Genomic DNA, 20,539 nt, shown 5'->3' with positions numbered 1-20,539 from the left:
GCAGACAGCTGACCAAGTGAAGAAGACCTTGGGATAGAAGAAGAAGATAAAGTTACAGATGATTACAAAGGAAATGTAATGCTAACTAGTGAGAATGAAGAATCTATGAAGGAGATGAAAAATGGGAAGGCAATGGGAATTGATGAGATTCCTGCGGAACTGTTAAAGTCATTGGAGAAAGAAGGGAAAAGGGAGTCGACTGAATTGTGTAATAAAATATACATGACAGGAAAATGGCTAAAGGACTTTACAGAAAGTATTTTAATAACTACAGAAAAGAAAAAGAACAGCAAAAAGTGTGAGGAACATAGAACAGTGAGCCTGATATCGTATGCAGGCAAAGTCTTGCTGAGGACGCTCAACAGAAGGCTGTATGGAAAGCTGAATTTCGTAATAGGAGATGAACAATTTGGTTTCACGTGAGGAGTGGCAACTAGAGATGTCATTGGGCTACTGAGAGTGATAGGGGAGAGGTGCATGGAGAAGAAAAGGAAGGTGTGTGTTGTGTCCATTGATCTTGAGAAGGCTTTTGACTGTGTCAGATAGGACAAACTGATGGAAATCCTAAGGAAGCATTGAGTTGCCTGGAGGGATAGACGGCTAATTAGAAATTTATATTTGAACCAGAGAGCAAGAGTAAGAATAGGAGGTGTGATGAGAGAAGAAATTGAACTGGGATGATGTGTAAGACAAGATTGTTGTTTATCACCAACAGTTCAAAATATATCTAGAGGAAATTATTAGTGAAAGTTTTGATGGAAGGAGAGGAATTGTATAGGGGGTCGGAGAGTGGAGTGCGTAAGATTTGCAGACGACATGGTTGTGATGGCAGAGAGTGCAACAGACATGGAACAAATGTTAGATGATCTAAACACAAAATTAGAAGAATATGGAATGAAGATTATCAAGAAGAAAACGAAAAGCATGGTAATTGGAAGAAAGAGGAGAAAATGTCGTATGAAAATAGGGGGAGAGGAAATAGAGCAAGTGAGTAACTTCAATTACTTGGGAAGTGTAATAATGAATGATATGCATTGCTCAACAGAAATTAGATAAGGAATTGCTATGGCAAAAGAAGGATTCAAGAGGAAACAGAAATTACTTTGTGGACCACTAAACAAAGATCTGAGGAAAAGACTTGCCAAATGTTACATCTGGAGCGTTGCACTGTATGCTACGGAGACCTGGACATTGAGGAAGATAGATGAAAGAAGATTTGAGGCACTAGAGATGTGGATACGGAGAAGAGTGGAAAAAGTGAAATGGGAAGACCGAGTAAGGCATGAAGAAGTATTAAGAAGAGTTGGAAAAGAAAGAAACATGCTGAAAGTCATCAGAAAGAGAAAACGGAACTGGATAGGACATTGTGTTGAGGAGGGACCGCTTATTGAAGGAACGAATAGAAGGAATGGTGGAGGGAAAAAGGGGAAGAGGAAAAAGAAGATATCAAATGCTGGACAATATCAAAGGAGACAAATATTCAGAAAAGAAAAGACTGGTTACGGACAGACAAAAGTGGAAGAGGCCTAACCCATGACAAGACCTGCCGTAACGCAGAATAACATACTACTACTACTACTACTACTATTATGTGTGAGGCTCTGCTTCGTAATGTTGACTTTATTGCTATGTATAAAAAAACTAAAATATAAATAAAGGGAAGGCGTGACTTTTACCAGGAAAGTTATTTATCAACAAACCCATTGCACACGGTGGCTACAGAGAAAAAAAAAACCTTAATTTTGGCTAATACAGATCTAGTAGAGGGACTTCTGCTACTCTTTAAGGGTGTTGGTTGACTTATCTGGAATGACAGGTAGAGATAGAGCGAGATAATTTCAGTTTCTGTGCAGGATACGGGGGGACTACGACCACCGTTGTTTTGTCTCTCTGCCTAAATCAAATACCGCTACCAAGTTTCGTCCTCTCATTTCGCTTCATTTTCATAAACATCTGTAATCACACACGCTCAACATTACATTGTACAGGCACTCATTACCAGCACATTCACGACACAGATGCGCACTTCACACTCCACGCTGAAGGAAGGAGAAGGCTCATAACGCATTCTCTCTCAAGGATACCCTTAAAAGTTGATAACAAAGCCCACTAAACTAATAATTGGTCAAAATATAAACAGCCATTGTATACCGGGTGATCAAAAAGTCAGTATAAATTTGAAAACTTAATAAACCACGGAATAATGTAGATAGAGAGGTAAAAATTGACACACATGCTTGGAATGACATGGGGTTTTATTAGAACAAAAAAAAGTATTGCTAGACGCGTGAAAGATCTCTTGCGCGCGTCGTTTGGTGATGATCGTGTGCTCAGCCGCCACATTCGTCATGCTTGGCCTCCCAGGTCCCCAGACCTCAGTCCGTGCGATTATTGGCTTTGGGGTTACCTGAAGTCGCAAGTGTATCGTGATCGACCGACATCTCTAGGGATGCTGAAAGACAACATCCGACGCCAATGCCTCACCATAACCCCGGACATGCTTTACAGTGCTATTCACAACATTATTCCTCGACTACAGCTATTGACTGACCTTTTGATCACCCGGTATATTAAACGGCTACATCATTTTAGTCTGAAGCTCTTTTCCGTGCATCTGAAAGACACAGTTTTTCAGTTTCACCTGTTTCATCTTATATTTTCCCAGGAATATCTAAAAACACTTCCAACCTTAGGCACCTCAACAAATTTGAAAACGGTCGAACTTTTTGACGGTATAATTATGTTCTCGAATGAATATTTTACGTGGGACACCTTGTAAGTTTATTATTTTCAGATATCTCCATTGGCTATACGTCACAACGAAGATGAATGCATGTCTAAAATAAATATTAGAACATATTCTTTCGGAACTACTGTCAAGAACAATACAATGAATTCATAGTTCAATGATTCTCACCCCTCCGCTGTCAATGGGGATATGTAGTGGAAGATATTGTGTTTGAATATAGATTCCACGAACACGAAACAATCTACCCAATGTTTTTCGCACCTTCGAGACGAGTAGGAGGTAAACAAACCTCTCATAAGGTGGAGTAGCAAATGGTTTCGATAGGTCTAATATATCCTGGGGTTCAGTGGTGGGGTACTGTAGTCCCCATTAATTTTTCTTTTCAGTATTTCTAAGAGATGGCAGTACTTTATTACTTCAAATGGTTCAAATGGCTCTGAGCACTATGGGACTTAATTTCTGAGGTCATCAGTCCCCTAGGACTCAGAACTACTTAAACCTAAGTAACCTAAGGACATCACACACACCCATGCCCGAGGCAAGATTCGAACCTGCGACCGTAGCGGTCGCGCGGTTCCAGACTGTAGCGCCCAGAACCGCTCTGCCATCCCGGCCAGCCATTATCACTTGAGACTACAGTTTATCTTTGGGGTGGTAGAGAGAGACCTGCACAGTATCTATTGGCAACGCTGAGAGTACCTCCTTGCTAATTATTCTCAGTAGGGAGGTCTCCAAAATAGTGACACTCAAAAGCATCTAAGATGATCCCACTTTAATCCAGCACGAATTGGTGTTACGTCCTCAACTGGCCACGACTGCAGGCTTGGTTAGCTATTACAGAGATTAACAGAAAGGACGGCAGCCGCTACCATTCGTTTTCGTTGCTTTCCTTTCTCTTCCCTCTTCCATAATTTTGGACTGTTTCCTCTGTAAATTTCCTGCACCCAGTGACGACATAGCAGTCGTCCTAAAGCAGAGACAAAACCGAGGCTACACGGAAAATCGTAATTGCAGGAAGCAATTTCACTGCGGAAGAGGCGTGCCTCCTAGTTAAATATGATGTGCCTGTAAAAGACCGACTTCACGCCACGTGCATCCATAGGAAAAACTTCACTTCGAATTATAATAACGAGAAATGCGCTCAAAAACTACTGTTAGATATTAAGTACATACTTACACTTAATACCGTCTGAAACTTTGTATCCTACATTACGAAATTTAGAACAATTGCATCTGCTTGTTACCACGTGTCTGTAATTTGTTTAGTATGTCCATACTGGTGAATATTTACATTCTATTAAGGTACCTAGCTCTCCAAGTTCCACTACTGTTCCAATATGTGACTATGCGCACGGTTTTTATACGAAAAAGAAACACTTGTGGAGGAAGACGTTACCTCTATTGAAATGGATGATGTGTTCGGATCAATACCAGAGGATTAACGCTCCTCTATTCAGGATAAAAACAACGCGTTTTTACATACTGCAGTAATGTCAACAGAACAAAGCAAAACCTCACACATCAGATACATTATGTAAAAACGCCACAGTAAAAGAGAAAAACGCACTTGAAAATTGGAATCATTTCCCGAAACGTGTCGTGTAGAAAGCGTTTAGAAAGATGGAGTTCACTGAGACCGCCAAAGGGAAGCCTTCATTCATTTACAACAGTCATCGGTGAGTACATCACCACTGAAGATGTAACTTGCAGGCGCTGTGTAAACGTTATAAAGAATAAATGCAAACGAGTTGTATCCACTAAAGATAACACAGGTTTTGGTGAAGACAGCCACGTTTCTATTTCGGATGAAGCAGAAAATGAAGCGCAAAAACATTTTGTAAGTGCAAGAAACGTGCAGAGAAACAGACACCACAACTTCATCATTTTACGTTGTAGTGCTTCAGTATGCGTTACGATTTAGTAACGTGGTTACTATCATATAGAAATGAAAAATAGTAACTGCACCGCCTTAGGACAAAATAGACACGCAAAATCCCACGGATTCTTGAGGAATACTCTTTCACGAAAATAATTTACTGATGAATGAGTGCAACAAATTTTTATTTGGTGATGAAACCAGGGAGTCAAATGAAAGAATATTGGCATATGGCAGCAAAAACGGAAAATCATGTCCATCAAGTTGTGAATTATTACTTGTGTATGAAAGGTTAAAAAATTCGAACAAATAGCTTGGTCAATTGTTTATAATTCACACCGACCTTACAAGTTCTTGGGAGGAAACAAATTCGTTTTGCTACTGAACAAAACATGTGATATTTTTATTTAACTATTAAAACCAACTTCCCATGATGGAACCTAGCGTCTCTCACGATGTACTTCGAAATTGCTGTTGCCCAGTCAGCTAGAAGTTTGTTTCCTGAAACAGAGAATATGTGTTGGAATTTTCATTTTAATCAGTGTTTGTAGAAACGAGTTCAGTGTTGTAGCCTATAACGAAAACGAAGAAATACGCGTAACAGAAGAATTTATTCAGCACTAGTATATTGTCCCCTGGAAATGTTGGCCAGTGGTTGGCTATCTGTTCGGGAGAGCACGTCTTAAAACCAAAAGCTTCAGAACTTATTCGACTATTTCTGGTCCAATAGCTCGATAATGAGCGTATCCCAAAAAATGTGTTTAACTGCAGTGGAAGGCGCCATTGCACTAGCAATGTCTCTGGAGAGAGGAAACGAAGGGTAAATACGTCTATGCGATTGCAGTCTCTCTCTGCGTATTGCAATGATGAATTCTTCTCGGGTTATCAGCCGAGTGGTGGCGTCGTCTTGTCGCAACGTTTCGATGAATTTCGTACCCATCATCTTCGCCAGAAGACCCCGAGAACAATTCATCACGGTAAATACAGTAATACCAACAGTTCATCCAAATGTTTACACGTTAGTAAAAAACATCTTCGAGAAGACGCAGCCCACCAGTTTGACCGATTACTTTCAAATTTCGATGGGGGAAGAAGAAGGAAGTCAGCAATTAAGATTGATGAGACTACTGCAAAGGCTTTAGAAATACTTCAAATTGACGGTAACTTAATAATCATTTCCAACTTTTGTGACCAACGCACAGAAATTGTGTTGAAGAAGAAAACGTAACAACCACCGGAAATTACGTAAATACTGAAAATTAGTTTAATGCACATCATACTCATTGGCAATCTTGTAAATAAGTATAATGGCGGAAATGGCACAAAGTCGTCTAAATGTCTCTTGCAGTTTGTAAAATATTCGCTAACGAAACGCTACAAGACCGTCGAAAAGGCCATGGCTTTTCTGGGCAATCATAGCGGAATTACCCTCGAGAGATTCTGAGTGCAAAACTCTGTATGGGAATCGGTGGAGAGAAAAAACACGCAAATGAAATGCAGATATATCCATTCATTCTCCCTTCGTCTGAATACATGTCGTAGACAACAGAACGCTGTGTTGCACTGTTATTCTCTTCTTAGTGTGGCTATACCTGTGAAAAGCCGATTATCCCAGCAAGAAGTCTCGGCTCCATAGAAGTGTGACACACAAGGGAAACTCCCCATCGACCCCCCCCCCCCCCCCCCTCAGATGTAGTGGTAAGATGGCGCAGTGGATAGCCCTTTTAAGAACTGAACACAAATCAAGCACGAAAACCGGAAAGAGATGTGCTGAATAGCGAAAAAAGAAGCAGAATGGAAACAGTGAACGGTCCCAGCTCAAGATGTGCAACATCGAGAGAAATTGAATAGGCACGGAGCGGTGGTGCTTTGGTCACGGTGTTCGACTGGACTGGAAGGGGGAGATCAATGTTCAGATCTCCCTCGTGTCCCATTCTTTTTTTTTTTCCACAAAATTATGAGCTTTCCGTCCGGTCACTGACGTGTCTGTTCGCTGTACTCAAATTTGTGTCTGTGTCGTGGTGTAACGGGTGTAACGTCCCTTTGCAACAGCGAAGTGTAAGAAGGGACTTCCAGACGTAGGCACCTTCTATGTGTTCTACACAAGTACCATATGTTATGGATCTTGCTTTCGGTTTTGGAAGTTTTGGCTCATAAACATAATTTGTGACATAATTCACACACGTGTATTTGTTGTTTTCATTTCTGAGAGAGGTCTAAGCGGCATTGCCAAGACTACAGAAGGAGAATAGACCGGACGGAAAGTTCATAATTTTGCGAAAAGAAAAGAGGCACGTGGCAGACTTGACACTGATCTGCCACTTTGTTGGCCAACACCGTAACTACACAACCACGACCCCGTAATTCTTGCAATTCTCTCGATGTTGCACATCTTCCGCTTGTAACGTTCATGGTTTCTACTTTGCTTCTTTTCTCACAGTTCAGCACACCTTCTTCCCGTTTCCGTGCTTGAACTTTGTTCAGTTCTTGATGGTCTATCCACTATGCCATTTAGCACTAAATCTGAGTGGGGTGCGATGGGAAGTTTCTGTTATCAGTAGAAGTGTCACCCCACACACAAGTTCCAACTCCATAACTGCCTGCCACGGAAATGCTGAAACGCAACCATCACAAACAAGACCCACATGATAAAATACACCAGCGGCTGATTTTATAATAAAGGTGACCACATCGGTGATGATCTTGGTATCTTACAGGATCGATACCGCTGCGGTTGGGCCAGGAGACAAAGTCGGTGACCAGCAACAATGGTAACTTCCCTACTACTAACAATCCTTGCACCCCGCTTGAGATGTGGCTGTTAGCAGTGAGCAGTGTAAGTCTGCCAACAGAACTGCCACCCATCCAGAATGCCGCACAGATATCTTACCCACGGCTCGCGGTAACCTTTACTTCCCTCCGACTGAAACTGCTACCCTTCAAATATTTCTGTTTACTATTTCCCAGAGGGGCCCACATTAATGGGCGAATGCACCCAGGAAAACGTCGCAGCCTCGCACCTTGTAACTCCCCGATTGACATATAACACTTTTAATTATTTATTTAATCAGATTTGATTAGTGCTGTCAGGCCCTCTCTTACATCAGACTGTTTCACACATGTAGTACCCTCTTTACAGTTACAGTTACCTAATAAATAACAATTTTAATGTGACAAATACTATTAAAATGATTTGAGTGTCTAAAGTTCAAAATGGCTCTGAGCACTATGGGACTCAACTGCTGTGGTCATAAGTCCCCTAGAACTTAGAACTACTTAAACCTAACTAACCTAAGGACAGCACACAACACCCAGCCATCACGAGGCAGAGAAAATCCCTGACCCCGCCGGGAATCGAACCCGGGAACCCGGGCGTGGGAAGCGAGAACGCTACCGCACGACCACGAGATGCGGGCTGAGTGTCTAAAGTGACAACGTAAGTAAATAATACTGACTATGAGCTAATAAAGTTAGTACTGGCAGTACTTCAACTACTGTTGCTCTTGCCACTAATAGTGATATTAGTAATAATAGTAATAATAGTAATAATGAGAATAATGAGGGTGACAAACACTGCCGGAAAAAAATTAGTAAATCTTTTTAGAGGTTTCCAGTTCACTCAAGATTTGTTGTTGCAACGGTGCATATGGAGTACATGAAGTGATTACATTTACAGATTAATAGCACAAGCGCTCCTGAGGTACCATCTATCGACCCATGCTGAAACACTCATATTAATGCAACGCAGGCGCTGACTCTGGTATCCAGTCGATGGTGCAGATGGCGAATATTGTCCTGGGATATGTTATTCCACGCCTGCTCGATATGTTCACGTAGTTGGCTGGCTATTGTTGGTTGACTAATGGCAGAATCACTTCTCGTCGCATGACATTCCGCAAGTCTGCAGATCGTGCTGGCAAGTTAAGTTGCTACACGTCTCGCACAGCACGTTGAGTTTCAATGGGGATGTGTGGGCGAGCATAGTCCTGTTGGGACGACACATCGCCTTCTTGTTGCAAGACGGCAAAACAACGTGTCTAACAACATTCTGTACGTACCGAGTGTTGGTTAGTGTCCCTCCAGAAACACCAAACATGAACGATATCTGTGGCTTATCGCACCCCACAACACCTGGGGTGGGGCCGGTGTGTATTGGACGAATGCGCTCTACGAGACAGCCGACACCAGGTCTACGTCGTATGCGCAAACGACCATCAGTTGTGTCCAGGCAGAATCCGCTTTCGTCGCTGAAGACCACAGCGTGCCATTCCATCTTCCAAGTGACCCCCTTACGGCACCAGTCGAACCTTGCACATCGATGCTGTAGCGTGAAACGGACTAGAGGCGCGTGTGCCCGTTATGCCACTGCTAATAAATGGTTCGTACAGTTCGTGTTGACGCCGGACGGGGTGGCCGAGCGGTTCTAGGCGCTTCAGTCCGGAACCGCGCGACCGCTACGGTCGCAGGTTCGAATCCTGCCTCTGGCATGGATGTGTGTGATGTCCTTAGGTTAGTTAGGTTTAAGCAGTTGTAAGTTCTAGGGGACTTATGACCACAGATGTTAAGTCCCATAGTGCTCAGAGCCATTTGGTTGGTGCTGACACACCTGGTCTCACAAACCCTTTAACCTGTGCTGTGGTAACAGTTGGACCTGCCACTGCTGCCCTTGCTTTAAGACGATCCTGGCGGCCGGCTGTGCTGCGTGGACGTCCAGAAGCTCGTCTACGAGTGCGACAATGTCCACCTGACCACTGACACCGACATCGCTACACGAGTGACGCAGAGCATCCCACGTGTGTAGCAGTTCTCCGAAAGGGCCATCCCGACACTCGGAAGGCCACAATCTGACTCCTTTCAAACTGACTTCAAAAATGGCTCTGAGCACTATGGGACTCAACTGCTGAGGTCCACCGCGGCCGGCTATGCGTTCGATACAGACGTCTGTAATCGCTATATGAAGTCTGAATTGCCCAGTATAATTACTAAACCGCTATAAAGATAATCACATTCACAGCCAATACCGAATATAAATGCTTATCGTATAGTTTCAAAATTCTTAAATTTTATATTTAGACGTGCACGTGTGCAATTAAAATTATAAGATATCACAGACATGAAGTATTCGGGCAAACATTATGTCACTCGGAACGAAAAATCTATTACGCATTTTCATATAAAAAGTAACGACATTTTACTCATTTTAAATGAAGAGCAACAAGTATATAAGAAAGGAAAAAGAACTAAATTTGAGTATTACAGGGATATATCGTAATTATGTGGCGCTTACAAGGTCTTTGCACATATTCTCTTACTATTGCTATTACCGTACATAGAGGAAAACCTTGAAGAGCACCACGCTAGAAAACTCAAATCTACGGCGGACCAAATATTCATTCTCAGACAAGTAATTGAAAAGATGCGGAAATTTGATAAGGAAGTATACTGCCGGTTAATAGATTTGAGGAAAACATACGATAGTGTCCACACGAAAAGCATGTGGAGCATAATGAAAGAATAAGGAATGCCTTCGAGACTGATCAGGCAGACTAAAATGTTAATTAAGGAAACTGAATTTAAAGTGAGGGTGTTTTACGATGGCAACAGGTGTTAAAAACGGACAGTGTGTCTCCCCCAGCCTATTTAACCTGGTGCTGGGAAAGACCTCCAAAAGAGTACATCGACTGGACGAGGTGTAAATGTAGATAGCCAAGTTAAATTGTTAGCGTTTCCCGAAAATATTGTCGTTTTAGCTGTAGAGGAAGATCAACTAGTAACAACGTCTAATCTGTATATTGAGGGGGCATGAAAAGTGATTGTGAGGGTCAATCAAGAGAAATTACAGTGCATGACTGTAGCAAGAAACAGTGAACAGGAAACGGAAAGATCACTGGCAGTAGAAGATACGGAATTGAAGAAGACTACGTCCTTCAAATATCTAGGGAGTACTATCAATGCGAACAACATGGAGGAGGAGATAACGAACGAGATAAAATCAGCAGAGGTGTATATTTCCATTGGGCGGACTATTCAGCACTATCCAGCAAAACAACAGAACACCGTATGTACAAGACAGTTGTGCGACTGGTATTTTTGTATGGAGGTGAAACATGAACTCTGACCAAAAACATGGAGAGGAAAGTTACGACCCGTGTAAAAAAGATGTTAAAATCTTTGGATCTATGTCGTAAAATGGAATTTAGAAGAAGGAAAAATACAGAAATCCTCACAGTTTTTGATGAATCTGATTGGCAGCTGCAATAAAGAGCAGAAGCTCGTATGAGGACTTAATATTTTTACAAGGGACGAATTGTTAAAAAAAATGTTCTATTCTATAGTCCAAGGCAAATGTTTCAGAAGAATTTCCTTGGTTATAAAGCAATTGCCGAATCAGGGAATCGCCTCTCACATGTCAACAGTCGGAACCCTCTGCCACATTAGCAGAAACCCAGTCCTTGACTGAAACGAGATGCAATATGAACCTAAATCCGCGCACTCCGATACCACAGTGCGATTCCTTGTATACTAGCAGTACAGGAATGTCTCCGAAAAAAACTTTATCCCTTGCGTATTTTTGGTAGAAAATAGACGCAGAAGAGAGATGATTTGGCGACACTGTAACCAGTGGAAGTATCTTCTTCCAACAGTGAATGCTTATGTTGCACAGTTAGTGCATTTTTTGGAAATTTGTGGTTAGTACTATGGGACCAAACTGCTGATGTCATCGGTCCCTAAGCTTCCACGCTACTTAATACAACTTAAGCTAAGGACAACACAGACACCCATGCCCCAGGGAGGACTCGAACCTCCGACGGGGGAAGCCGCGCGAACCGTGACAAGGCGCCTGAGACCGCACGGCTACCCCTCGTGGCAGTTAGTGCAGTGTGCAGAGTTTTGCATTAGAAAACTCGAGTTCGAGAGTTTGATTCTGGGCCTAGATTCAAGTTTTTTGCAGAAGAATTATACGACAATTACAGCAGGCGTTATACAGAGCTGTTGTTATTACTTTGCATCAACGCAGAAATGTGAGTACGACATTTTTTGTTATTCCTCTTTTAAAGATGAATTTTGTTTTTAAATTTGTCCTGTGTTGTCTGCCACACACTACACCCTTCCATGCTTTCCGGTTCACTGTGACTTTTCTTCAGTCAAATCCCTTCCGCAACTCTGCTTCCTTTATCCTAGACAATTCCATTGCAGCCGTGCAGGTAACATAGTTTTAAGTGTCCTATTTAGCGCAACTTCATCAATTACATTCGAAATCAGATTCCACACATTTCGTTAGGACATTACGGCACCAGTTTGCAACCCTATTCACATGATATACCCTACTCCGTTACTATTTTTATTATCAACATCATGTAACGACTGAATACGTTTTCAGCTTCCAATCAACTGACAGCGTTTACTGAATGTAGTGTGTATGTATAAAATCTCCACAAATTTGTAAGTTTGTAGCTATTTCTGCCTTATGATAGGTAATTAATTTAACTGATTATTAATCTTCATAAATGCTTCTGACATGTCTCACGGATAACTGTTACGCCCAACGTTAAAAAACTGTAGTGGTAGGATATACATCGTTCAATAATTAATGCATTTTACAGCATTATTGGGCCAATGAAAATTATAAAATAGAAAATCTAACTCTCAATCTCGTGTATATTAGCAGGAAATTATATCCACTGCGCTATTTGAGCTATACAGGTGTAGAATATTGAATCAAGATGCTTTTTGGACATGTGGTGCCAAATTACCTTTCTCCTGCGTCCATTTTCTACCGTAAATATGCAGGATATGAAATTTAGTCATTTCTGTAATGTTAGCATGCAAAGATTTGAGTGCACGGATTTTTTGTTCGTCCTTCATATATGTACGTTTATAAGTATGTACGTATGTATATAAGTATGTACCTATATGTGCATGTATACAGACAACATGAAAATTGTTCGCATCAGTTTATCATTCTTCAGAGCTGGGAGTCTGGTAGGTTACGCCTAGTGTTGCTCGAGGACCAGCTCTTCCTGTGATGTGTTGCTGCTGGTTATATTTAAACGACAAACCATGCGGTATTCGTGGACACGCAGCTAGCACTACGCAATCTATTGCTTCAGGAGCAGCGCTTGGCCTGTTTCTTACATCACTTCGTGGTGCTACGAATAATGTGGGGCGGGCTTTCGGTCACAGTTGTTACGCATGGATACCAGAATCGTACTACGGAAGCAATGCACCGCGTTGAAGTCTGCGAAGTATTTCTTTTTTAATTCTACTGGGCTCTAACCAGTCTCTTGGTTCTTACATATTGAGATTTAACTCAGGTTTGTTCGTATTATAATTCTCTGTACCACAGCTCTTAATTGTTGACGTTTTAACAGTTTATCGTTCTGAGAAATATGTGAATAGCAGTCATTTTCCTCAGTCTCGTTGAAATATAATAGCAGCAATAAGCAGGCATGCAGATATCCGTGCCTACGTTCAAGACGTCGGTAGTGTGAAATTCTTTTCCTCATCCTCAATTAGCTTTCGAAAAAGATGTAGCACTAAAAAGTGCAGACAAATTATTCTTTTGGTGTACGAGTCAAGGGTTTCGTGGCCGGAGTCTGCACCAACAAATTTCTTCTGGGTCTGTGATCATGTCATGACGTAAAGTAACACGACAAGCAACGTTTTGACTACGATGGTAGGCAGTCTTTATGAGGACGGCAGTTCCTCGGCACTAGTGGGAAACACGACACGGCAGCAATTTGTGCATGATTCGCTGTTGACATCGGATGGAACAGGTAGAATAGTGAGAGGGAAAACGGAAATAGACACATTAAAAAATGAAGGTATGAAAATAAATACGTCAAAAACGGACAGTTATGAATGTTCGTGGAAACGAAGATGATGTAAAGAATGATGGAGAAGACATAGGACCGAGGAGTCGGGTGAAATATTTCCATTTCAAACAGTCGCTACATAGGCGGATCATTAAAATCGAAACTGCCTCATTTTTATTGTTTCGAGTTTTCGAATATTTCCCGACATCTTTCCTCTTTAATCTTCACATTTAGACTCCCTCTTTTGTCAGATTTGTGTGATTTATAGTGTAAGCGAAATTTAACGAATTCCTTGAAGAGTCAATTGTCACTTTTCACGTCACGCAGATCTCTTGTATAAATCATTTTTAATTCCTTTTAATATCATAGTGACCGTTACAAAAACTTCTGGTGTCACCTGTGCGCACTCGTCACTCTTGTACATCCTTCTTCCCAAAGAGGTCTTCCTCATTTCCCGGTATTCTTAGGTGGTGCAGTTCCCCAGATCTCGCTGTATCACAAAACATATATTTTGTCCACCTATAAATGCTTTTTGTACACTGCCGGCAAAAAGAAATAGTATACCTGGAAAGCCGACGTCGAATTTGGTTCGATGACGGAGTACGCCACCTGGGGGATAGGAGGTGTACTCATAATGGTTTCAACGTCACCCGCCAACAGACATCGTAGTGACATAGCTACCAGTGCGCCATATGGGTCGGCCGTTAAATACAGAATGCTCACACCCAGAAGACTTGAGTATGTTGCAAAGATGTGAAGCAAGCAGACAGCCACGTGACGGAAGCACACTAATGTTTCCTACAACCAATTGAGTTAGTTTGAGCCGGCCGAAGTGGCCGTGCGGTTAAAGGCGCTGGAGTCTGGAACCGCACGACTGCTACGGTCGCAGGTTCGAATCCTGCCTCGGGCATGGATGTGTGTACTGTCCTTAGGTTAGTTAGGTTTAAGTAGTTCTAAGTTCTAGGGGACTGGTGACCTCAGATGTTAAGTCGCATAGTGCTTAGAGCCATTTGAACCACTTTTGTAACGCATAGTGTTACACAGATAAGAATTACATTGAATGTACAGGAAAGTTTCAAAAATACGAATTTTTGTTGATGTTCTATGTGACGTCCCTTGTTCACACAAAACAACATCTAAGCGTTAGTCCTTTCACACTATACATTCTGAAGCATATGTGGAGTCACCGAGGCGAGCGCATTGGAAACACGTGTTTTGAATGGTGTAATTATTTTCGGCAAACGAGGCATACACACAAGGTCTTTTACTAGTACATAACCACACAAACAGAAGATCTACGTGGCCAAGAACAGAATAATGCCTGCAGTACGGGATCCGCGATTTCGACTTACCGCACGGAATCTTTCGTCTACCTGCACATGCGCCTGCTTCCGACTCACAGAGTAAGCGCAACGAGCGATATTTTGAACTTTTTTTAATCCTCTTTCAACTCTTTCCAATGTATCGCTAGACATTAAATAGTTGTTGGTGTTTATAAGCGCTATATTTCAAGTGTCGTGTGTAATACGATTTTGCACAGGGTATTGCCTCTAGGGGCAAGCCTTACGTAAGCCACGCCGGTCTCTGTGTACGGAGGAGTGCCTCCCGGGTTGTCGGTGTTGCGAGTAACAGGTAGACCAGTTACGGGGCTTCGCAGTGGGACAACGCGGCGTCGTTTTGCGGGTAACCGGCGGCGCGGCGCCGGCGAAGCCCGCGAGGAGGCGGCGGCCTCCGAGGGCGGCAGAGGCGGCGTTTAGTACACCTCATTACGCCACAAGCGTCGTCCCATCTCTTCCGCAGGCGCCCATTCGGCGACTGTTGACCTAACGGGCAGTCTTCCCGGCGCACCAGAACATCGGATTGACAAATGTGGGACAGGAAATCGGTTCTTCGATCGAACCAACCCAACCAAAGACAAACCAACACTCAAAATGTTCAAACCTGTGTGAATTGCTAAGCGACCAAACTGCTTGGGTCATCGGTCCACAGACTTACACACTACTTAAACTAACTTCTTTTGAGAACAACACACACACCCATGCCCGAGGGAGGACTCGAACCTCCGGTGGGAGAGGCCACGCAGTCCGCGATGTTGTTGTTGTTGTTGGCTTCAGTCCTGAGACTGGTTTGATGCAGCTCTCCATGCTACTCTATCCTGTGCAAGCTTCTTCATTTCCCAGTACCTACTGAAACCTACATCCTTCTGAATCTGCTTACTCCCTCTAGGATTTTTACCCTCCACGCTGCCCTCCAATATCAAGTTGGTGATCCCTCGATGTCTCAGAACATGTCCTACCAACCGATCCCTTCTTCTAGTCAAGTTGTGCCACAAACTCCTCTTCTCCCCAATCCTATTCAATACCTCCTCATTAGTTATATGATCTACCCATCTAATCTTCAGCATTCTTCTGTAGCACCACATTTTGAAAGCTTCTTTTCTCTTCTTGTCTAAACTATTTATCGTCCATGTTTCACTTCCGTACGTGGCTACACTCCATACAAATACTTTCAGAAAAGACTTCCTGACACTTAAATCTATACTCGATGTTAACAAATTTCACTTCTTTCCTTGCCATTGCCAGTCTACATTTTATATCCTCTCTACTTCGACCATCATTAGTTATTTTGCTCCCTAAATAGCAAAACTCCTTTACTACTTTAAGCGTCTCATTTCCTAATCTAATACCCTCAGCATCACCCGATTTAATTCGACTACATTCCATTATCCTTGTTTTACTTTTGTTGATGTTCATCTTATATCCTCCTTTCAAGACAGTGTCCACTCCGTTCAACTGCTCTTCCAAGTCCTTTGCTGTCTCTGACAGAATTACAATGTCATCGGCGAACCTCAAAGTTTTTATTTCTTCTCCATGGATTTTAATACCTACTCCGAACTTTTCTTTTGTTTCCTTCACTGCTTGCTCAATGTAGAGAATGAATAACATCAGGGAGAGGCACCAACCCTGTCTCAATCCCTTCCCAACCACTGCTTCCCTTTCATGCCCCTCGGCACTTGTAACTCTTATAACTGCCATTTGGTGATATGACGCCTCAAACCGCGCGGCCACTCCCCGCGGCACCAACACTGAGGTTGAGCCCCCAGAGACGTAGGAAAATCAGAGGTAAGCTTACGGACTTTAGATTACGTAGGATAAAAATAGCGTCTATTTATTTCTGATTGCTAACTGCATGGAAAACCCACTCTTCTTCTTCTTCTTCTTCTTCTTCTTCTTCTTCATCTTGTGCCTTTGTGCTGCGTCGTCGCAGGATGGGCGAGGTTATTTATGGATTTGGTCTGGTTAGTTTAAAGGATGGACGGATGCCCTTCCTGTCGACACACCCGTAATTCCCTTAGACGGAATGTGTGACTGGCGGCCAACAGCTCGAAGAAATCATTCCGAGGTATCCACCACCAGTCACAATCGGTGATGGCACTAACAAATCTCTCCTGTACCCTGTCATCTATTTACATTCATCTTAAACTAATAAAATTTTATTTACATGTCAACGTGAAATTATTTTTATTTTGAAAGAGCGTTATTCTTACTCAAACGTTGCAGACAATAACATAACAACGAACTACAAAAAATATGACAAACGAAAACCTTAATATGTACGATATGTTTTAAAATATCAAGTAACGTATCTTCAATTTGCAATAAATAAATAAACAATAATGTGTGCACCGCAACTATCAGAGTGTTTGGTTATTCCATGTGAAAGTAAGATAAAAAAACTAAACTCCTCCCGAACAGTCTATGAAGGCCTAACGGTACCGACCGGCCGCCTTGTCATCCTCAACCCACAGGCGTCACTGGATGCGCATATGGAGGGGCATGTGGTCAGCACACCGCACTCCCGGCCGTATGTCAGTTTCCGAGACCGGAGCCGCTACTTCTCAACCAAGTAGCTCCTCAGTTTACCTCACAAGAGCTGAGTGCGCCCCGCTTGCCAACAGCGCTGGGCAGACCGGATGGTCACCCATCCATGTGTTAGCCGAGCCCGACAGCGCTTAACTTCGGTGATCTGACGGGAACCGGTGTTACCACTGCGGCAAGGCCGTTGGCACAAAGTAAAATAAACATCTCTAAATATTTGTGAACCTCGTAAATGAGTCGGGACTTGCGTACCAGCGCTGTAATCACCTAGTGGGATGTGGGAGTCCATTTAAAATTCACATCCAGGCTGGCCGGCATACCGGCCGCATCCTTTGTATGCGGAAGCGGCGCTTTAACACGCACGGCTATCCGGGAGAATATTCCGGTAAATTAAAATTTTGTACCGAAATGTGAAACATCAAATAAAAATGAAACACTTTTTTTTATTTTCAGAGACTGAATGGTGTTATTGACGCATATATTTTTTTCTTCGACAATAAGGCATTTTGCATGTCCGTAGCAAATTTTAATTTATTTTCATACAATTCGCAATTAAAAAACATGCGACCTGCTCGTCTAGCGTAAAGCACTATGTGGGAATGGTAGGAGGGCGGGGGAATGGTGTGAGGGAGGGGGTTAACCCCCACCCGCTATTTAAACGACCGTGGTGTGGTACACCGACTAGCCTCAGTGTCGTTTTTAGACGGTTTCCCACACCTGTTTAGGTAAACACTGTGTTGCTCTGCACACTCCACTTCAGCGAATACGTTAAACAAACATTTAAAATACGAAGGCACACAGAACAAAGTTTACGCGATTCATAGGGCAAATAGGGCGATGGGCACACGACTTCCCTCCCTTAAGGTATCTTGACGACTGTGGCTTCGAGAACGGCATCAAACCACAAAGTTAAATAAAAAGAATCCAATTTCTGCAAGAGGGGGCCTCATATTAGACAGGATGAACTCTAGCTAAAAGAAGAAGAAGGAGAAGGAGGAGGAGGAGAATAAGTAATTAAAAATATAATGATCTTATTGTTATTAAAAAATATGAATCAATATTTGTTTATAAATATTTCCATTAGTTAAGAAGTGTGGAATTTAAATAAAAATAAAAGTTTCTCTTTTTTAAAGATTTAGTCGTCCTGTTTCACGAAATTCATGTCCGGGAACTGATCTTCAAATCATATAACTATGAACAAAATCGAACAGCGACAGGCCGTAAGCTCCGTTTGAAAGCCTCCATGACTCGAAGAGGACTCGAACCCAGGTCTTTCAGAAGCTGCGAAAAGTTTCAAGTCTCGATGTGTAAATAGGCTTAATTTCGCAGGAAATCTGTTTATATTGTATTCGCCACTGCATAGTGAAAGATTCATTTCATAAAAAGGAGAAGTCTCTCGCTAAGTCCATCATCCACCTATTTCTCCTCACAGGAGTAATCTAAGCAGGACAGTAGGTAATTGCAGGCCCAATCTAAGCCTCAGTTAGTAATACGTGATGGAGTGCCTCAGCTGGTAAGACTATTCACAGCGAAAGGCAATAATTGCAATCTTTAATGTTGTTGGTCTGTTAACATCAGTTACCAGAAACAGTATATTAACGATTTTTAGTTTATGTCTGTCTATGAACATATGTATAAGTGAAAATTACCATTTTGAATAGTACGTTTCGGTTTAAGCTACTGAAGCATATTCAGTGGTGTAGACCACTTAAAGATTATCATTTAAATGCACCATTTCTAAATCACATATTGTCCCGTTGCACTAATTAGCCACTAACAATTCGAATCTAAGAACAATTTTCCCAGTGCTTTTATATAATGTCTAAAGAAATTAAGTATAAACAATTCCAGGGTGTAGAGGAGATAGAAAGAAACACCTCTTTTTAATATGACGAAAATGTTGCAGGTGCACCAATTTTCTGCTTTGGTTCCATGAAGGTCTTGACGCTGTTGATGTCCAGAGATACTGTTCATACCGCCGTATGATGGACTTTGTTTTAGAGATGTTGCTGATGTCGTTCAGATTTCTTTTTGTGGGGTAAAATGAAGCGATTGGTGTACGAGACACTGACAGACGGTCCAGAAGAGCTGACTGTCATTATTTATGATGTTTTGGAGGCTGTTGATTCTTTAGAACTATGTATAGGATTTGGACATCAACTCTTAACTGTTGCAACTGTAGGAACGATTTTTGGGTTACGTAGGTGTATGAGCAGTTGAGTAAATAAAAATTTTCGTTTCTCCAGACACAATTCCCATTAATTTATTGAGGCATATGAAGTACATATATATCGTTACTTTAGTGAAGTGTTTTAATTTACATATTGTGACTTTGTACTTACAAGACACAAAAAGTCCAAGTCCCGGCACCTTCTTGCTCAGTAAGTAGGTTTCATTACTACCGGTACGTGATTGCCGTAGTCACACTCAGCGCGCTAGCCTGCTAGTCAGGGATCGAATCCACGCGCCATCGAATCCACTTAGCTGCTACAGGAGCCGATCTGAGTGCGGTTCTTAGGTGGTTTCCCATGCTCGGTTAGGCAAGCGCTGGGTTGGTCGTCAGATCCCGTCTATGACAATACGATACACAAACACATAAAATACGATAACACACAGAATAAAATTTGTACGATTCAGGTGGCCTTCACGATTTCCTTCCTTAGGCTGCCTTACGACTGTCGTCTCAGGAAGGGCATACGGCTACGAAATTGTAAGAAAGCAAAATTTCACAACTTGCTAAAAAGCGGACCCCATTAAGGAAAAGAAAGGAAGGCTAGCGGTATGTGTTCGTATATATTAGTTATTCGAGTCAGAAATAAATACTATACATGGTAATAACCACTAAAAACAAATAAAAAAGTTATCATGCTACACTGATCTTCACCAACATGGTATAACTTCAGCTGCACCTGGTGTAGCAAGCAGAAGATCTTCTGTGCAGTATGCAGGGCATAGCTGCCAGTCCAGTAGGTGGCTCCATGGTTGTGGTTCTCCGCAGTCTCAGTTGGTGGCACCCACAGGAAAGTACCAATTCTTGAGATTACTCCTGGATCTTCCAACTCCAAAACGAAGATGGTTGTGTGATCTGCACACGATCCGATTCTGTTCATGCTCAGGTGGGGGGATTTCCGAAGGCAGACACCAGGCAGAGGTATTCTCAAGCAGAGACCCACAGTTGATTTCTTGCTGTAGCTGCTACTGCTTGCAAGATTGAACTGGC

At 42.3% G+C, this 20,539-nt stretch overlaps 1 protein-coding gene and 1 pseudogene across 1 annotated transcript in view; both read right to left on the bottom strand.

The window, feature by feature from the left end:
- LOC126485071 (uncharacterized) overlaps positions 1–20,539 on the bottom strand; it is a 777,137-nt gene that overhangs the window by 177,700 nt on the left and 578,898 nt on the right. The window lies entirely within an intron of this gene.
- On the bottom strand, positions 17,391–17,508 carry LOC126485415 (5S ribosomal RNA; annotated as a pseudogene).

The sequence above is a fragment of the Schistocerca serialis genome, chromosome 6, assembly GCF_023864345.2.
Source record: "Schistocerca serialis cubense isolate TAMUIC-IGC-003099 chromosome 6, iqSchSeri2.2, whole genome shotgun sequence".
NCBI classification, from domain to species: domain Eukaryota; kingdom Metazoa; phylum Arthropoda; class Insecta; order Orthoptera; family Acrididae; genus Schistocerca; species Schistocerca serialis.
This window is presented reverse-complemented; position numbering and strand designations above follow the sequence as displayed.